This window comes from Arachis hypogaea, chromosome 16, assembly GCF_003086295.3.
Source record: "Arachis hypogaea cultivar Tifrunner chromosome 16, arahy.Tifrunner.gnm2.J5K5, whole genome shotgun sequence".
NCBI lineage: Eukaryota > Viridiplantae > Streptophyta > Magnoliopsida > Fabales > Fabaceae > Arachis > Arachis hypogaea.
This window is the reverse complement of record NC_092051.1, coordinates 15,269,806-15,289,705: the sequence shown is the minus strand read 5'-3', so window position 1 is coordinate 15,289,705 and position 19,900 is coordinate 15,269,806. Positions and strand designations below refer to the sequence as shown.

The 19,900-nt window shown below is 32.1% G+C and overlaps 1 long non-coding RNA gene across 1 annotated transcript; it reads right to left on the bottom strand.

The window, feature by feature from the left end:
* Window positions 1-12,636: 12,636 nt before the first annotated feature.
* On the bottom strand, window positions 12,637-18,672 carry LOC140179907 (uncharacterized). Its single transcript, XR_011873936.1, has 2 exons — window positions 18,520-18,672; window positions 12,637-18,429 (listed from the first exon to the last, which is right to left on the bottom strand). It is a non-coding gene; the product is annotated as an uncharacterized lncRNA (long non-coding RNA).
* Window positions 18,673-19,900: the final 1,228 nt, after the last annotated feature.

Sequence of the window (19,900 nt, the reverse complement as noted above, 5' to 3'; positions counted from 1 at the left end):
TCAGTCCATCCTCAGGCTCTATAGGAACGAACTGCTCTGATACCCCTACCGCACAGAGTCTTATGCTTAAGTCATAAAGCTGAGGCGGCAAGGTATTACGACCTCTAAAAATAAAATATATAATAATAATAATAATAATAATAATAATAATAATAATAATAATAATAATAATAATAATGAAAAAGAGATAATATACTAGGAGCCTTGAAAGGTCAAAAAAATAAATCGCAAAATCAAAAAGTGCAACCCTCAAAAAACGTGGTTACTTGCGTGAGAAGAAAACTAAAGTTCAACAACATATATATACAGATGATACGAGTAGAGGACCAATAGTACAAAATAACAAGTTCCAAACTCAGCCTGTGAAGCCAAGGCTGGCCGGAGAACATATACGTACATATATATACATAATAATAACCCAAAAGAGCATGTTCAAAACCCTAGTTCTCCATAAAACCTCTAAGAGGTACATAAACAAGTGTTCTTACATACAAGTGGAGAAACTATACATATATATATACATCAAAGTAACAAAAGGAGACCCCAAAGTAAACCACTTCGCCGCAGAAACTTCAGACGCCTACCGAGGTGCCGCTCGTCCTGCATCTGAAAACAGCAACACAGTATAGGATGAGAACCGGAGGTTCTCAGTATGGTAAAGGTGCCACGCACATAATATATAAGGTCCTGGGACTGCCAGAGGCAGTCCTAGAATGCCAACACTCAGATTATAAAGCTTAAAATTACTAAACAGAAACTGTAATAGGGGATAGGTGTCTAGGGAATTCTAAACTCAACTTAAATTCTAACTTAACACTCAACCTGTCCACCTTTTCTCTGTTCCTCCATCTCCAGTGAATTTACAAACACAGACAAATAGGCAATTGCAAGCATAGGTAGGAGACAAGTAGTGCAAGTAGCAATTATCACAATTATCAAATTATATTCAGTTAGGCAATCCCAATTAAGCATAGCAAGCAAACAAACAAACAAACAAAATACATATGATGAATGTCTATCCTACTGGCCGTGAGCTCACGTGTCGGTTATTTTGCCAGAACCTAACACATCTAGTAGCTAACCCAGACACTGGTATCTAGGTTGCACATCTCCAGGAGGATCATAAACGAAGGAGAGTGCCTTTTCACCTTCTCCTAGAGGTTTCACGAAGGAGAGTGTCTTTCCACATCGAATGAGTGTGCCTTTCTACCTTGCAACCAGAGAAGAATGTGGGGGAAACAATACGAAGGAGAGTGCCTTTCTACCTTCCCCACATCTGCATCACGACAAGAGAGGGAACTTCCGTCCTTAACTTGCCATATTGACCATTTTGGCCACACACAGTCATTCCCAAATCTCATCATTTATCATCATCATTTCCTTACATTTGTTCTTTATAGCCATAGCAACATGTATTCATTTGCTTTCACATCATTCTCTTATAATTCATCATGTTTACCCTTTCCGGGACCCGACCAAACCATTTATCAAACTCTCCTCAACCTTTTTAGTATCGAATAATTTGAAAATCAAACCAATCCTATAACAATCCTTTAAAAAGAAGGTTTATTCAGTAGTGGAATTTCTACCTGGCATCCTCTAGCTTTTTTCAAATTTTTTATATATCGTCATTATTACAATAACACCCATGATCAAATCATCCTCATTTTACTATTTTTCTGAACATCGTGCCTACTTTTCTTATCATCCTTTACAGCTTTTTTTATATGTACACACTCCCTGAAATTTTAAATTTCGAATTCAAAATCAATTAAAAAGGGGATTCATTCCCAATTTCCCATCATCTGCGTTTTCCATCCTCTGTTTCCTTTCTTCTCTCTTCCCCCTCTTCTTCTTCGATTCTTCTCCTTCATCATCCGTTCCTCCTCTTTTTTTCTTCCCTTTTTCCATTCGTTTCTTCTTCATATTCCTAATCTAAGTTGGAGATGGAGGTTATAAAGTTTATGTACTCACCAAGGAAGAGGATGTCATTATACCTGATGGCTCTAACCTTCAGGGGAATCGTCGCTGTGGAGCAACGCCAGCGGTGGTGGTAGGGTTACGGCGGTGGATGAGGAGCCGATTGCTATGGTGGTGGACGATGGTATGGCGTGGTGGTCGCAGTGGGTGCGATGGAGTTTGTGGTAATCATCGATGTGTGGTGATGGATACGAAGGAGGAAGTGGCGGAAGAAATCATATAGCTGGAAAGTATTGAGTCGCGGCCATAAGGAGCACATGTAATGAGAGCACAGCAGTGAAGACCAGAACAGAGCTGTGAGATCTAATCGGCGTTCAGAATAGATTTGCATGGTTGTTATTTTTTGTTTTAATTAATTAATTAGATAAATTATGTAAATGATTATTATTTGCTTAATCTTCAAATTTTATTGTTTGAAAATTTAAATTTTGAATTGAAAATTAGTCTGAAAAAAAAATCATTTGTATATGTTCATTTTCATTATCCGCACAAATTATGTTTTCCAATTTTTTCTTCTCATCATTCTTGCTCTCGCTCTCTAATACTGGGAGCACAGTATTCGACAACAAAATCAAATCGGCTATTGTTTGTGAAACATGGTTTGGTATCTCCCTTTTGAGTTTTGATCATGAAATTTGGTAATGTCTTGATTTTACTCACTGTTAAAATTACTTATAGGCAATCCTTTTTTCTTCCTTTTTGGAACTTTAGTTATTTCTAACGTTAGTGCTTAATAATTAATATGTTGTTTTTATTTGTTGTGCATCTATTGTACTGAGTTACATATTTTTTAAACACATCTATATTTGGACAATCACTCAACTACCTTTAGTTATTTCATTGTTAGATCACACATAATATGCTCAACTACCTGTATCTATGATAAAATAGTGTTGAAGTTTCTGGTGTTTTCATAATAGGTTGAATGGTGGATCTAAATAGAGCAGGGCACCTTTGCGTGAGATAGTTTTCAAGCCTTATATAAAAACCGGTATTGAAACAGTAGAGCATGCAGCAAAAATACGGAGATTGCTTCGGTATTTAGGAGTGAGCAATGGAAATATGTAAGAAGGATCTCTTCATTTTGATCTCTTCGTTACATTGTTATACTCCTTGCAATTGAAATAAATTTTGTGATCTTAGCCATCATGATTTTTTTTAAATAAATTGGTTTGGGGTGCAAAGTGGGGGAGTAACTTGGATCCGTTGTTTTCAAAGTATAAACATGATGGTATTCTTCATTTACCATCTAATTAAATTTTATTTATTTTAAAAGATGACAGTCTATATTTACATAGATTTTTTATTCAAATTTTATGTTTTCTTAGAGTTTAAGGATAAACATGGGATGCACTCTATACATGTAGTCAACTTATATATTAACCAAGCATTGAACATCAATTTATGTAGTATTAATGATAATAGAGATGAAGACTTAAATTCATTTGAGTATGTTTTCTTATTTTAGTTCATTCTTTTTCTTTTAGGAAAACTTTCTCTGGGTGCCTTCAGTATCTAAATCTACTACCAGCAAAAGTACATAATTCAAGGTGTAAATTTCAATTCACTTTTTAATTATTTTACTAATGTCAATCTTAGTACATGTACTATCTAAATATTTTATTAGATATAGCAAATTCTCTTCTCTATATAAGGATCTAATTAAATAAGAAGCTAATTTATTTTTTTATTTCAATGCAGCCCCCAAAATATATCACCAACGTAGAAAGTGCAAATATATGGACTACTCGCAAATTAACTTTTTCATACTAAGCATAATATGTATTTGTGTGGACTTGGCATTTATACATATATTTTTTTTCTCTAATTTTGGTTAACTTAATTGTGACTTGATGGCTAAAAGATTGAAAGGCTCAATGTTTATTCTTAAGCTTTTGAATATCATAAATTGTATTATAGGGTCAGTAGACAGTACATTAAAATTTTGGGATTTAGAATCCTTTGAAATGATTGGATCTACTAGACAAGAGGTTTCTCATTTAGTGTCGTGTGAGTCATGTGTTAGCAATAGCGATTATTGGTGGGTTTGAATTCTGCAGTTTTTCTCTTTTAAATGTTCTTATTGTGTATTATTTTCTTTTTTCAGGTTCACCCCATGATGTACAAGCACACATATAGTGGAGGTCATGGTTCTCTATGAATTTTGGTAGATATTTTTGCTTAATGTTTCATTTATAGTTCCTTTTTGATATGTTGATTTTACTAAAATTATTTGAGATCTGATTTCTAACAACCAGAACTTACTAACAATAGAAATGGGCACGTTACCAGATAGCAAAGCTACAAAGGCTTCTCGATAGTGCAATATGAAGACAAGATCCATGTGTGTGAAGAATTTCACTAAGAAAACTATTAGAAGAAATCACAAATAAGTGGTAATTCATTTTCCCAATTAATCTATTGATAGTTGTCATTTACTTATGGGATTTTTGTTGGTTTATTCGGTATTTTTTTGGTTTGTTCTTTTGTCATTTAGGTATTTCAGCAGGATTCAAGCTATGATCAAGAAGCTTTACCTTAAGTTACCAAGAATAAACCACCAGTTTCTTCTTTCAAATTGCTAAAGAGCAATGGAACCATCATCTTTCCATTTTGTGGATGGCTGCTGCTATAATATACATATAATTCAGACATTTATCTATTTATTTTTTAAAGATATGTTCTTTAACTACCTTTCTATTGATTTTATATTATTTATTGTTTCTAATATTGCTTATGGTTGTTCTGTTGTTCTGTTTTACTATACTATCATATACATAAATATTGAGAATTTACTATTAACTATTAAGTGACGACTAATTATAAAAAAATTATAATAAATAATAAATAATCTTATTTCATTGATATTCTTACATAAATAACACTCATTATTGGTTCCTCTCTAAAAGAAGGTGGTCAAGGTGATAAATATGTATCTTCATGCTTTTCATGCTAAGACTTTTAGCTTCTTTCTTTAATTTTTTTTCTAGGCAAAAAAGAAGGTGGAACTCTTGGAGTCCAGGATCTGGCACATTTTCTTGCAACAGCCAAATTTATGGGATCTCCAAGCTCCCATTTAGATTTGTAGTACTCTAACTTCTTACAATCCCTGATTCTACTGCTTTCTTTATTAATAACAGGTGAATATATACAGTTTTATGCATCCCTTACTCTATTGCTTTCTTTGTTGCAATTCCTTTTGTTTCGGTCTTCTTCCTTTCTTTTTAGAGTTGGCATTTGATTGATGGATTATTGCGTTTATTTTCTATTTTTATTTTTTTAATAGTAGTTTTATGTTGTTTTAATTTGAGAGTGACATTACTATTATATTTTTCAATATATTTTTTAAGCATATTTTAAAATCTTGATTTTCATTTCATATAACTTCACTATAATCTTATTTTTCCAATATATTATAGACTAAGATTCTTAACACTCCTCATTTTGAAACTCCATTTTTCTTTTGTTATCTTTTTCTTAGGCATTAGTATGAGATTGGGTTCTATTTTGATGTGAAGTATTTTGAGCACATCGCTTAATAGTAAATTTAATGGTGTTGATAAGTTCCTTTCTGCATTCACAAGGATTGATGAGAATGAACATTAAACCTATATCTGCATTAATTTGAATAAACAAGTAAGTTTTCATAAGATTTCTTAGTGGTGTCTGACGAACGAAATTCCTGTGCGGTCTAGAATTTTCACAAAATAAATTCTCGTTGCAAGTATAGCTTCTAAATCGGCAAGGAATCCCTTTCGTACAAATGTTTTGGTTGTCACAAGTAACAAACCCCTAAATAAATTGATAACCTAAGTATTTAAACCTCGGATCGTCTTCTCAAGGAATTGCAGGGAGGTGTTCTTATTATTGGTTATGAGTTTTAAATTTGTAAATTGGGGATTTTTTTAAAATAAGGAACATGTAATTTAAATGACAGGAAAAATAAATTAATAATAATAAAACTCTTGGCAAGGTATGAGAATTAGAATTTCTATCCCAGTTATCCTTATCAGATGTGATGAGAATTGGGTTTTAATCCCACTTAGTTAAGTCAAGTGGACTAATTAGCTTGATCCTCAAGTCCAAGTCAATCCTTGTGGGAAGACTAGCTTTAGAGCGATCCAAATCAATTAGTAATCTGCCAATTTCAATCACTACTGAGTACTGAGTTTGACAACTCAAGTGTTACCAATTACTTAACCAAAGCCAAAAGGAAGAAAATATCTAAATTAAATTAAAAGTATCCATATAAATAAAGCAAAATAAAGTCAAATCTGAAATACCTCAAAATATATTAAATAGAAAACTAATCTAAATAATAAGAGTTCATAAACCAATTTGAGAAAATAAATAAAAAGAACATTAAACCTGAAAATTGAGAAAAATGAAATCCTAAAAGTAAGAAAAATCCTAATCCTAAAACCTAAGAGAGAGGAGATAATCTCTCTCTCTAAAAACTACATCTAAATCATGAAAAGTGAATAATGGAAGACCTCTTCATGAATAGATATATTTTTTCACTTTATAGCCTCTAATTTGTATTTTCTGGGCCGAAAACTGGGTCAAAAATAGCCCAGAAATCGCCCCTAGCGTATTCTGGTACATACAGGTCGTGAAAAAGTGATGCAGAAGCGTCGTCTAAGCGTTTGCATCACCTGGATTCGAGGCAGTTATGGCAAATTATATATCATTGCGAAGCCCCAGACGTTAGCTTTCCAACGCAACTGAAACCATCTCATTTGGACCTCTGTTGCTCAAGTTATGACCATTTGAGTGCAAAGAGGTCAGGCTGGACAGCTTAGCAATTTCTTCAACTTCTTGTATTCCTTCCACTTTTGCATGCTTTCTTTCCATCCTCTGAGCCATTCCTGCCCTGTAATCTCTGAAATCACTTAACACATATATCACGACATCGAATGATAATAAGAGAGGATTAAAGTTAGTAATTTAAAGGCCAAATAAGCATGTTCTCAATCATAGTACAAAATCGGGAAGGAAAATGTAAAACATGCAAACAGTATGAATAAGTGGATAAAGAGTTGATAAAAACTACTCAATTGAGCACAAGATAAACCTGAAATAGTGGTTTATCAACCTCCCCAGACTTAAACATTAGCATGTTCTCATGCTAAGTTCAAAAGAAGCTAGAAAGAAGTGAAGAGGAATGATAGAGAGCATGCAATGCAACCTATCTATGTGAATGCAACTACATGCAAAATGTTTCTACCTACTTGGTTAAAAGTAAATAAGTCCTCCAAGACAAATGTGAATCAAATTCCACTAATTCAAATTATACCATAAAAGATAAGTAAACTTGTAAGAAGATAGCTCATGAAAGCAGGGAACATAGAATTAAGCACTGAACCCTTACTGGTAGTGTATATCACTCTAACTCTCAAGTATCTAGGGTCAATCACTCTACTCTTCCCTAGTCATGCTCTCTCAACCTTGTTCTTCATCTAACCAATCAACAAATATTTAGTATACCAATACAAACATCATGAGGTCTTTTCAGGGTTGTAATGGGGCTGAGGTAAATGTAAGGATATATATATATATATATATATATATATATATATATATATATATATATATATATATATATATATATATATATATATATATATATAAGGCTAAGTGAGCTAACAAAGTGAATCCTTGATTAGTCTAAAATCTCACCTAACATATACATACTATATATAAATTAAAATGCTTTACCTAGCTACCCAAATTTTTTCCACTTTTGTATTACATGCTCATGTATCAAACTTATTTTTGAATTTTGTCCCATGTGCATTGATCCTTTTTATTTTGTATTTGGGGTAATTCATATATATATATATATATATTTTTTTTTGTATCTCCTTATTTAATTACTTAATAAATTTTTTTCAGTGCACATGGTAATTTAATTATTTTGATTTCACATGAGCATGCTTCCTAAATTTTCAAATAACTTATTCAATTTAATTCCCCCTTTTTTTTTCTATCATCCCATGTTCCCATAAAATTCCCCATACTTAAATTATACACAATATCTATCTTAAGCTAACCAAGGATTCAACTTGAAATTTTTATTTTGTTTTTCTGCTTAAGGCTAGTAATGTGGTTATGGAATAGATGGGGGTTAAAAAGCTCAAAGTGGCTAACAAGGGTGACATAAAAGGGTAGGCTTATTTGGGATAAGTGAGTGAAAATAAGTAATGGCCTCAATCATATGCAAGCATGTAAATACACTAAATAATGGACATATAGAGTGGAACAAAGTAAAGATTACAATTATAGAGAAGGAAATACACAAGAATAAAATATTTATGGTTAAATAATGTAACCATATAAATAAGCTCGAAATCTCACAGGTTGTGTGTTCTTAGCTATAATTCATGTTCCAAATACAACTTCCAAACAAGTTTAACACAAATTTTTTTCAATTTAAATTAGTGAAATACTATAAAAATTTCTTGAAAAAGAAAATATTACTTCAACCAAGTAGTAACTAAATGCATAAAATCAAACAAATATACAATCATATATGCAAATGCAATAATGAACAAATAAAGAAAATAGAGTATTGGTGTTGAAAAGAAGGTAACTAACCCCTGGAAGTCGGTATCGACCTCCCCACACTTAAAGATTGCACCGTCCTCGGTGCATGCTAAGATGTGCAAGTGGATGGGGTTGTGGTTCCTCAGTTGGGGCTCTTTTTGTTCCTTTCCTTGCCGGATTTGGGAGTAGCTTTCTCTTTACCCTTCTTGGTGGCCATCCTGAAAAGGGAAAAAGAAAGTAACTTTTAAAGCTAAGGGTTAGAGCAAGGAAGAGAGCGGGAAAGGTGGTAATCAATGCACAATAAAAAAGAATGACGTTAACACATGGTCATAACTACATGTGAAAAGTTCATCAATGGAAATATAGCAAGTGCATGTAATGACAATTAAATGCAAGATGTTTATTGGCATGCTGGCAAAGGCATGAGTAGCATAGATCAAACATTCAATGTCCAAGTTAGATTATCAAGTCTTTCAAACTAACAACATGTTTGTAATAATAATTATATTTAAGTAATAAAATATAAAAAGGGTTTTGTGAAAAACAAACATTTAGAGTAGTAGATAGAAAGAAATCGAAAAATAGTGCACAATGCCATACGGGCTTTTTCACAAACACATAGCAAGCATGGTAAATAAGCTATTGAAAGTATTAAATTGAACATGCAAGCAACCCTTTAAAAGGCAATATATAATTGTCAAACAATTTCTTTAATAATCCACAAAAATATAGAAAATAATGACCCAAATAAATTTCTAACACCAAGGAAAATAATGCAATGAATGAAAGTATGTAAATAAGTTAAATGAAATAGAATGGAAGTGAAAAGGGATGAGAAGTTGAAGAGATGAAGAAGAAGAAAGTAAGAAAAGGAAGAAGAAAGAAGAAAAGATAGAAGAAATTAGGATTAGAAAAGAAAAGATAAGATAATTGGCGCTGATCTGGATAAGTTGTGCGGCACAGGCGACGCAAGCGTGTAACACGCGTTCGCGCGGATAGCACTTCTATGAGTGAGACGGACGCGTGGGTCACGCGTTCGCGTGGAGTGATTGGTGCCATTAGCGCGAGGGCAGCCTCGCGGTCGCGCAACTCTCTGTTTGAAATGCATTTTGCCAAAAATATGGGTGACACGGTAGCGTGGTTGACGCGATCGCGTGAATGGCCATATTTTAAAAACGACGCAGATGCGTGGAGCACGCGTTCGCGTGATAGAACTGGTGCTTCTAGCATCATTCCAGCCCAGCTCCATCATAACTCTCTGCCATACACTTCTTTACGTCGATTTTACAGGGCCACGCGTTAGCGTGGGTGACGCGGACGCGTGGGGAGGCTATTTCGCAAACGACGCGGATGCGTCAGCGATGCGGTCGCGTGATCATATTTGTGCCTAAGGCACGCCTCCAGCCATGCTTTCGCGTGACTCTATGTTCACTTTTCTTTTCTTCCTAATGCACCTGTGACGCGGACGCGTCAGGGACGCGGACGCGTCAGGGACGCTTACGCGTCGCGTGCGATTTTTTTTTATGCAAAATACAGAATGCAGTATGCAGATGTTATGAATTATTTCAGGTTCAATGAAATAAAATAAAATCCAAAAACAAACAAAACTAAATAAAATTATAATTGGAAAAGGAGCGATCATAACATGGTGGGTTGTCTCCCATGTAGCACTTTTAGTTAAAGTCCTTAAGTTGGACATTTGGTGAGCTCCTTGTCATGGCGGCTTGTGCTTGAACGCATCCTGAAACTTCCACCAATGCTTGGATTTTCATAAAGCTCTATCTATTCCAAGTAAAGTTCCCAAGCTTTGATGGAGTTTTTCACAAGCTTTGAGCTCCCAAATTTGATCCTCATGTATTCCGGGATCCCAAATCTTGTTTCTACACCCGTCTTCAAGTTGATCATCATGAATCCATCCGGGTGGTAAGTAATCTGAATTCTTTACGGAGTACTAAACTCTTCTTTTAGATCTAACCAAATTATCACCAGTCGGGTCCTTATATCTAACTCTTGAAATATCAACCTTGATGAGCCTGAATTTGCAACTCCAACCACTAAACAGTCTCCTCTTATGCTTCATGCCACAAAAGCTTCCTGAGTTGGCCGTCCGTTTCAAGAATACCGTACTCAAGTGGGATATGAAAACGAGCAGAGATAAGTTTTACCCACTCAAGTGAAGGAGTAGACGACAACATAGGTGGAGAATTCTCCAACGTTCTTGACAAAGCGTACTCAACTCCCGTCCATCCTTTTTGAAGGACTTCTACTTCCACATCAATTGTGGACTCAATAAGAGAAGAGTCTTCATACTCAAGGGGTTCGTTTACGGATGTAGATTTATCACCAGGAGGACTTGATGCATGATTCTCATCACCAAGGGATCTTACTTCTTGATCTATCCCATCCAAGTCTTCATAAGGAATATGCCATGGAGGTTGTGCACTGGCCTTCTTGACATTAATTTCAATCTTATTGGAGGGATACTCTACAATCTTAGATTCCCATGGAGGTTCAGCATCTCCTAAATCTTCAACCACTTCTTCCTCTGCAACTATTATGGCTCCCTCCACTTGTTTCAATACAAAGCCATGTTCCTCATTATCCACTGAAGTTTCTAGTGTCTCCTTTATGCTACGCTCTTCTTTTGATTCTCCACATGTAGCCATGGGAGTACTTTGAGTGCTCAGATATTGGGAAGCTAATTTATTTACTACCTTGGTTAAGGCAGTCGCGAGTTCCAGTACATCCCTTTGCATCTTCGCTTACCCTTGAAGAAGAACACGAAGGGTGTCATCCATTGGAGATTGGAGTGGATATGAGGGTTCATTGGTTGGGAGAGAGGGCTCATAATACGGAGGTGGTTTTTTTTTAATAAGGATATGGAGATGGTGAATATTGAGGTGGTGGTTCTGGGGAGTAATTGGGTTGGAATTTGGGTGGATCTATGTGTGGCTCATATGGCTCATAGGGTGGTTGGTATAGTGGATAAGGGTTAGAATCATGTGATGGTGTTTGGTAGGAGGGGGCTTGTGAGTATGGTGGTCCAAAGGTATGTTGAGGAGGCGGTTCATAATCATGTGGTGGGCCTTGTTGGTAACTACAAGGGGATCCACCATATCCATCATCTTGATACGCTCCCTGGAATGGCTCTTGACCATAGTAATTTGGTGGAGGTTGGTTGTCACGAAAAGGTCCACCATAACTATTGTCTTGGCATGCATTGTGGGATGGTCTTTGTCTGTGGTACTGTGGAAGGTGTTGTTGCCAAAAGGGTTGATCAGATCCTCGTGGCTCCTTCCATCTCTGATTGTTTTGACCTTGATGCACGTTCCTGTTATAATTTCCATTCCTTGCAACAATATTGGAACCAAACTCAAAGCGATAGGGGTGAGAACTCATAGTAGCTAATAAAAATTAAAAAGAAAAATAAAAAGAAACAAATAAACAAGCAAAAGAAAAATATTTACAATGACCAATAATAAGGCACACGTTTGCAATTCCCCGGCAACGGCGCCATTTTGACGAACGAAATTCCTGCGCGGTCTATAATTTTCACAAAATAAATCCTCATTGCAAGTATAGCTTCTAAACCGGCAAGGAATCCCTTTCGTATAAACGTTTTGGTTGTCACAAGTAACAAACCCCTAAATAAATTGATAACCGAAGTATTTAAACCTCGGGTCGTCTTCTCAAGAAATTGCAGGGAGGTGTTCTTATTATTGGTTATGAGTTTTGTAAATTGGAGGTTTTTTTAAAATAAGGAACAGGTAATTTAAATGACAGGAAAAATAAATTAATAATAATAAAACTCTTGGCAAGGTATGAGAATTAGAATTTCTATCCCAGTTATCCTTATCAGATGTGATAAGAATTGGGTTTTAATCCCACTTAGTTAAGTCAAGTAGACTAATTAGCTTGATCCTCAAGTCCAAGTCAATCCCTGTGGGAAGACTAGCTTTAGAGCGATCCAAATCAATTAGTAATCTGCCAATTTCAATCACTGCTGAGTTTGACAACTCAAGTGTTACCAATTACTTAACCAAAGCCAAAAGAAAGAAAATATCTAAATTAAATTAAAAGTATCCATATAAATAAAGCAAAACAAAGTCAAATCTGAAATACCTCAAAATATATTAAATAGAAAACCAATCTAAACAATAAGAGTTCATAAACCAATTTGAGAAAATAAATAAAAAGAACATTAAACCTGGAAATTGAGAAAGATGAAATCCTAAAAGTAAGAGAAATCATAATCCTAAAACCTAAGAGAGAGGAGAGAACCTCTCTCTCTAAAAACTACATCTAAATTATGAAAAGTGAATAATGGAAGACCTCTTCATGAATGGATGCATTCCCTCACTTTATACCCTCTAATCTGTGTTTTATGGGACAAAAAACTGGGTCAAAAACAGCCCAAAAATCGCCCCCAGCGTATTTTGGTACATAAAGGTCGCGGGAAAGTGACGCGGAAGCGTCGTCCATGCGTTTGCGTGGATTGCGTTTCTGCCAGGTCATGCGTCAGCGTGATCCACGCGTTTGTGTCGCCTGACTTCGAGGTAGCTATGGCAAATTATATATCGTTGTGAAGCCCCGGACATTAGCTTTCCAACTCAACTAGAACCATCTCATTTGGATCTCTGTAGCTCAAGTTATGACTGTTTGAGTGCGAAGAGGTCAGGCTGGACAGCTTAGCAATTTCTTCAACTTCTTGTATTCCTTCCACTTTTGCATGCTTTCTTTCCATCCTCTGAGCCATTCCTGCCCTGTAATCTCTGAAATCACTTAACACACATATCACGGCATCGAATAATAATAAGAGAGGATTAAAGTTAGTAATTTAAAGGCCAAAGAAGCATGTTCTCAATCATAGCACAAAATCGGGAAGAAAAACGTAAAACATGCGAATAGTATGAATAAGTGGGCAAAGAGTTGATAAAAATCACTCAATTGAGCACAAGATAAACCATGAAATAGTGATTTATCAGTGTCACTTTGTGTATGTTCTATTGTTATAATTAATTATTCATTTTAATTATGCCTGTCTAAATATTTTATATCTGATTTGGTTAGTAAGCATGATACCAAGACTTTAAATGTCCTCATGAAGGAACCGTAGATCATTCTAGATTATCAAGGAAAAAAAAGAAGAAAATTTGCTTTCTTTAGTGTGCATGAAGAAAATCTTTTGATATCTCATTCATATATAAGTAAGATTCTACTTTTTAAAGAGGAAAAGAAAACAGAACGAAGAACAAATAAAACACAGAATTTGACTGTCTTTAGTTTCTTTTTCCTCACTTGAGAGCAGATGCATGAAACAGGACATACTTGAACTTATTAATAAATTAACAGATCCATTACCATTCAGTTTATTAATAAAATTTGAAGAATCACAAATGGGGCCACTATTTTATTTGTGGGTGAGTTTGTTCTGGTTTGTTTCCTTTTTAGATTAATGGTATGTATTAATTGCTTCGCAACATTAGTATTTGATATTCTTCTTTCAGTGGTTATGTTTTAGTTCGATGAGGTGGATTTGACTGGCACAAAGTTTGAATATTTATGGTTTGGAGTGAATATTTATGATTTGTTGAGATGGTGAATTTGTCTCTTTATCTTGAAAAATTTATATGTTTGGCAAATATATGCATTTAAACTATTTTTACAATTTTTTTTCGAAAGCCTCTGTTTCTATAGAATTAAGATAGTTCTTTCTTAGACTCTTTCATTTATGAGAATCTATTATTCTACATGATGAGAGTTTAGAGATCAACTATTTTGTATTGCGTGCATTGTGCATCCTATTTTCTAGAAAAATAACTATTTATATTTCTTAAATGATTTAAGGCTATGAAGTACTCAAAAAACTTGCTTATGTGACTGATAAATTTGATAGAAAATTCCTTGAGCAATTACGTGATTAAGAAGATTCAATACTTCGTTGTACTTAATGTTCTATGCTCTTTTTTTTTCTTTGTACTTAGTGTTCAATGCTTTTTTTTTTCATTGATGTGCCTTCTCCTGCTTACTTGCTTTTTAAAGAGTTGGGTACTTATTTGCCTATATATTATGACTTAATTTTTTTTTTTTGAGGGATATAATTTTGCTTTAAAATATTGGGTTGCCATTGTTTAATTGAGTTCTTTATTTATTACAGAAAATTCTGCACCATAATTCCTAATGACTTTAGATTCAGAAAAATTAAACTCTCTCTCCCATATATTTTTTTATCCACTAAGTCATTTATCAATTTATTCTATAGTTGAAATCATAATTGTGAATTTCTGACACCTGATAATGGATTTTGTACACTTTATTCTCCAATTGGTTTCCTTTTATATTAATGGTATGTATCAATTGCTTCGCAACATTAGTATTTGATATTCTTCTTTCAATTGTTATATTTTAGTTGGATGAGGTGGATCTGGCTGGTGCAAAGTTTAAATATTTATAGTTTGGAGTGCATATTTATTTAATTTTTTTTTAAAAAAATCATGAAGCTTTTTATTTTTTGTTGCTTTAGCTTTTATTATTGTATATTCACGCTCTAACTACATAAGCTATATCTTTTCCAACTAATTTTTGTTGAGATAGTGAATTGTCTCTTATCTTAAAAAATTTATGTTTGGCAAATATATGCATTTAAATCATTTTTTTAATTTTTCTTTTGAAAGCATCTGTTCCTATTGAATTAAGATAGTTCTTTCTTAGACTCTTTCATTTATGTGAACCTATTATTCTCCATAATGAGAGTTTAGAGATCAACTATTTTACATTGCGTGTAATGTGCATCCTGTTTTCTAAAAAAAATAGCTATTCATATTTCTTAAATGATTAAGTTATGAAGTTTTCAAAAAACTTGCTTATATAATATATAATATTCTGTGCTCTTTTAAATGTCCATAATTATATTATTTTTATTATCCTTATTATTTTGACTGCTGCTCTATTAGTGTATATTTATAATTTTACATTACTTTTGTGGTATTATGTAGTATATGAAGTTGGTGACAGTGCCATTACAATATTAGGTGATCTTAATAGTAGAAAATGGCTCTTCCTTCCTGACGGTGTGTGTTATTATCTATGAGACAATGACTATTAACAAGCTTTAGGGGTTAAACATATGGGTCTATATTTGTCCAAGTATATTTTTACAAGGACAACTTTATGTTGCTCTTTCAAAAGTAAAAATCAAAATCAAGATTAAGGGTATTAGTTTAGAATAATCATTCAAGGCAAAAGATGTCACCAAAAAAAAAAAATTCAAGGCAAAAAATACAATCATAAATGTTGTTTGTAGATAAATTTAGTTGGTTATGTATAATTTTAAATTTTATTTAATATATAATTTTAGATATTTATATTCTTCTATAAATTTGTTACTTTTTTGTAGAAATTATTTTTGGATATTTATTCACTTTAGTTTACAATTTTTCTATCATGTATTTATTATAATTAAACGATAATCTTAATCTTGATTTATATGTTTTTATAATTTTCTTAAAAATAAAATTAAATCATTTTATTCTTACGATTTAATTTAAAATAAAAAATCTATATTTAATTAGTTATTCTAGCAATAATTTAATATTAACTGATTTTTATTAAACTTAACATACCCATGCATCATTTAATGTTATCGATTTTAGAAACAATATGGTGAGATGTGCATGAAGGACATGAACACTAGAAGACTATCAAAGAGCTGAACAAATTCTAAAAGTAGAGTTATGTAGAATTTTTCTTTTTTTAATTGATTTGAATACTACATTCTAAATAATAGTTAAGAGACTTATTTTTTAAATATATTTTTTATATATAAATTGATCATTCCATTGTTAAAAATTTAAAAAATGAAAAAATAATTTACATCACTATAATTTTTTTATATTTAATAATAGAGTTCAGGTTATATAAATTTTAAAACTAAATACTTGGAGCTTAAAAGCAAGAATAAATTGACTGAGAATAATATAAAATACATTTAAAAAGAACATAAGATCTTAATATTTTTTTATTTTTAATAATCTATCTATCATTATAAAAATATGTAAATCAGATCATTATAAAAAATAATTTATGTATTGTAAAAATTAATTATTATATATATATATATATATATATATATATATATTAGTTAATAATTTTTTATTATTTAAATTAATTAAATACTGTTTTATGCCTTTTAATTTTAATTAACATATATGATATATCTAATATTTTTTCATTATTTTTGTGTCATTCCCGTACATCGCACGGGTCGATGCACTAATTCTAACATTAAATTAATCACATAACACGAAGATTAATCTTTGACTTTTTGGACCCATGACTATCATTAAGACATCTTCGACACTCTATTTTCTTTTCTGTTTTTAATATAACAAATGAATTTGGAATTGGGAAAACTTTATGTCCAGATGTTCATCTCGGAATAAGCTTTCTAAAAAATTAAAAATCACAATTTTCTGATTTAACTAGTCTCAGAAACAGAGGAGAAACGCTGACTGCTCTGCAGTGCTTAGAAACCAGAAAACAGCAGCAGCATACTATATCTAAAATTTTATATAAATTAAATTTAATAGCCTTCAAAATTAATATGGTTCAACTTAACATATCCAGGTTTCTTTTTCAATTAGTTTCAGGTTAAAACCATTTTTAATGAAGGAGTTATGTAACTTGGAAGTTGAGTAACTTTCTGCAGAATTCTGTTTTAAAAGCCAATGGACATATCCTCTTCCAAGGCTCATAACTCACTCATTAAAACATGGACACCCATGAAATTTAAATCACATATGCTAAACATAATTAATTTTCACCTCCAATTAGTTGCACTTGAATATCCATCCATAATCAAAAGTTATAAACTCTCAAAAGTTGCTGACCTAAGAAAACAGAACCTGGCTTTTATTGCATAACGCATCGTATTTCAAAAATTCATATCTTTAAAACCACAAGTCCAATCATTTTGAAATTCTACGACGTTAAAATAATAGAACTAAAGATTTATTTAAAATTTGTTCTATTTCAAAATTCATTTTGAAACATTCGCAACAGAGCCAACAAGTTACTGCTGTTCTAAAAATTCTGCAGTAAAATCAGATTCCACGACTACAATTTGAAATTTTACCATAAATCATATATTTAATGAAAAGATCTCAAATTATCCAGTTCAGTTCCAAATATTCCGAAGTTTAACCAGGACTTAGTTCCACGCAATTCTGATCATCACAAAATTAGTTACAGCATATGCAATACTGGCACAACATAACTCTACATCCTTCCATCATCCATCAGAACTCAATTCTAAATAATTATCATGCATAATTTCACAACTATATCATGAAGACCTTCAAAAATTCATCATCTATACACATTCATTAATCTCAATTTATCAACCATCATTAAATCATCATTTAACACTCAAATTTCTATTCTCAATATTAAATAACAAATCCATACTCAACTTGGTTCATAGTTATCAACAAGGCACTAAGCAATTTACACCCTCATACATTCATTCTTATCCTATGGTCATCTAGCCTAAATTTTCGCAGAACATTATATATTAAATACGCGAAACTTAAACCATACCTTGGCCGATCACTTTATTTAGTCCAAGGCAGCCACTCAATTCACATGCACAACCCCTCAAGCTTGAGAACCGACCAAAATCTTAATTCCAATCACCACCAAGCTTCCAAATGTCCTCAATTCAATTTCGTATATATATATATATATATATATATATATATACTTAATTCACACCTAATACATATGTGTATCTCAAATTCAGATTTCACATACTAAAATTAAAATTAGATTAAGGTTTAGGTGATTCTTGCCGTATCCACACGCATAGGAACTCAAACCCGATAAGCTCCGTAAGCTAAATTGAACCTAAAAACCGAATTGGCAAAATCCCACTATAAGGGTTCAATTTCACAAAGAGAAAGGGGAAAGAGAATCTGAGACGAAATTGAGGTTTACCAGTGAAATTGATCTAATAGAAATGTAGAGCTCGACGCGCTGGACGCGTTGCCGCAAACGGTGCGGCGATCGGAGCTTGAACGGAAAAGTTATGGTGGATCAAAGGGTTGATGAGGGTTTAGGTGAGCTCTCCCCTCCCCAATCTGTACGTTGGTGTTGTTGCTGAATGAGGGAGAAGGAGCTTCTGCTACTTTTAAATAATGGGTCCGGTTGGACCTACAGGCTCAGTTTGGGCTCCGGTTCAACCGGTTCGGTCTATCCAGTCTAATTTTAGGTCAAATTTTTCGAAATTAGTATCAAAATTCTCATTTTGAAGAGCTCTATATTATTTTAATATTAGATCTACATTTTTAATTTTTCTAATTAAAATTCGATTTATTGACTAATTATTTGCTAATTTTAGCGAGATTTACATTAGTCATTATTATTCAAACAATATTTTTATCAATTATAATTATTTTTGAATTAAAATATCCAAATATAAATTACATTAAAACAAACTCAATTTTAATCAAAATCAATTCTAGAATAATTAAATTAAACTCAAATCCAGTCTACAAAAGCTAAATCAAACACAACGAACTTAGGGTCAGTTTGACTAAATTTTTTAAATAAGTTCTTTTGAAAAAGGAACTTAAAATATAAGGATTTTTATTAATAACAATTTTTAAAAGAGTTATTTTGTGTTTGGAAAGTTGGTAGATGTTACAATACTCTTATATTGTTTGGAATTTTAAAACTCCTTTACATTATTAGTGTTATAATATGCATTTGGCACAGTTTTCTAAAGAGTAATTAATGGAGCTCTTATTGTACCTTGATAACATCATTAAACAATTAATGCCAAAAAAATATATTCTTTTAAAAAAATTAATATTTAAAAAATTAACACTAACTTAAAATTATGCTTTTAAATAAAAATATAAAATAATCATAAAATATTAATCTTTCATCTTTATTTATTTATTAAGTAACTTTTTTTTAATTTTAGTGTTTTATTAGTGTAAATTTTTTTACTGAAACAAAATAAAAAAAAATTATTGTTTTTCATAATAATTTTTTTAATTTTATCTTTTAAGATTTATTTTATTTTAGAATTTCATAAATTTATTACCGTACGATCTAAATCATACTGGTGTATTTTTATTTTTAATTAATCTAGTTTCATTTACATAATTTAAAATTTTAAATTATAAAATTTTTAAATTAAAATTTAAATAAATATAATTTAATTAATAACTTAATTTAATTTGATAAAAATAAACGTATTCGTATTATTATACTTATATGATTAATTATATTTATTCGATTTAAAAAAAGTAACTATTTAAAACTGTTAATTATAAATTAAAAAATTAATATACTCGTATTGTTTTTAATA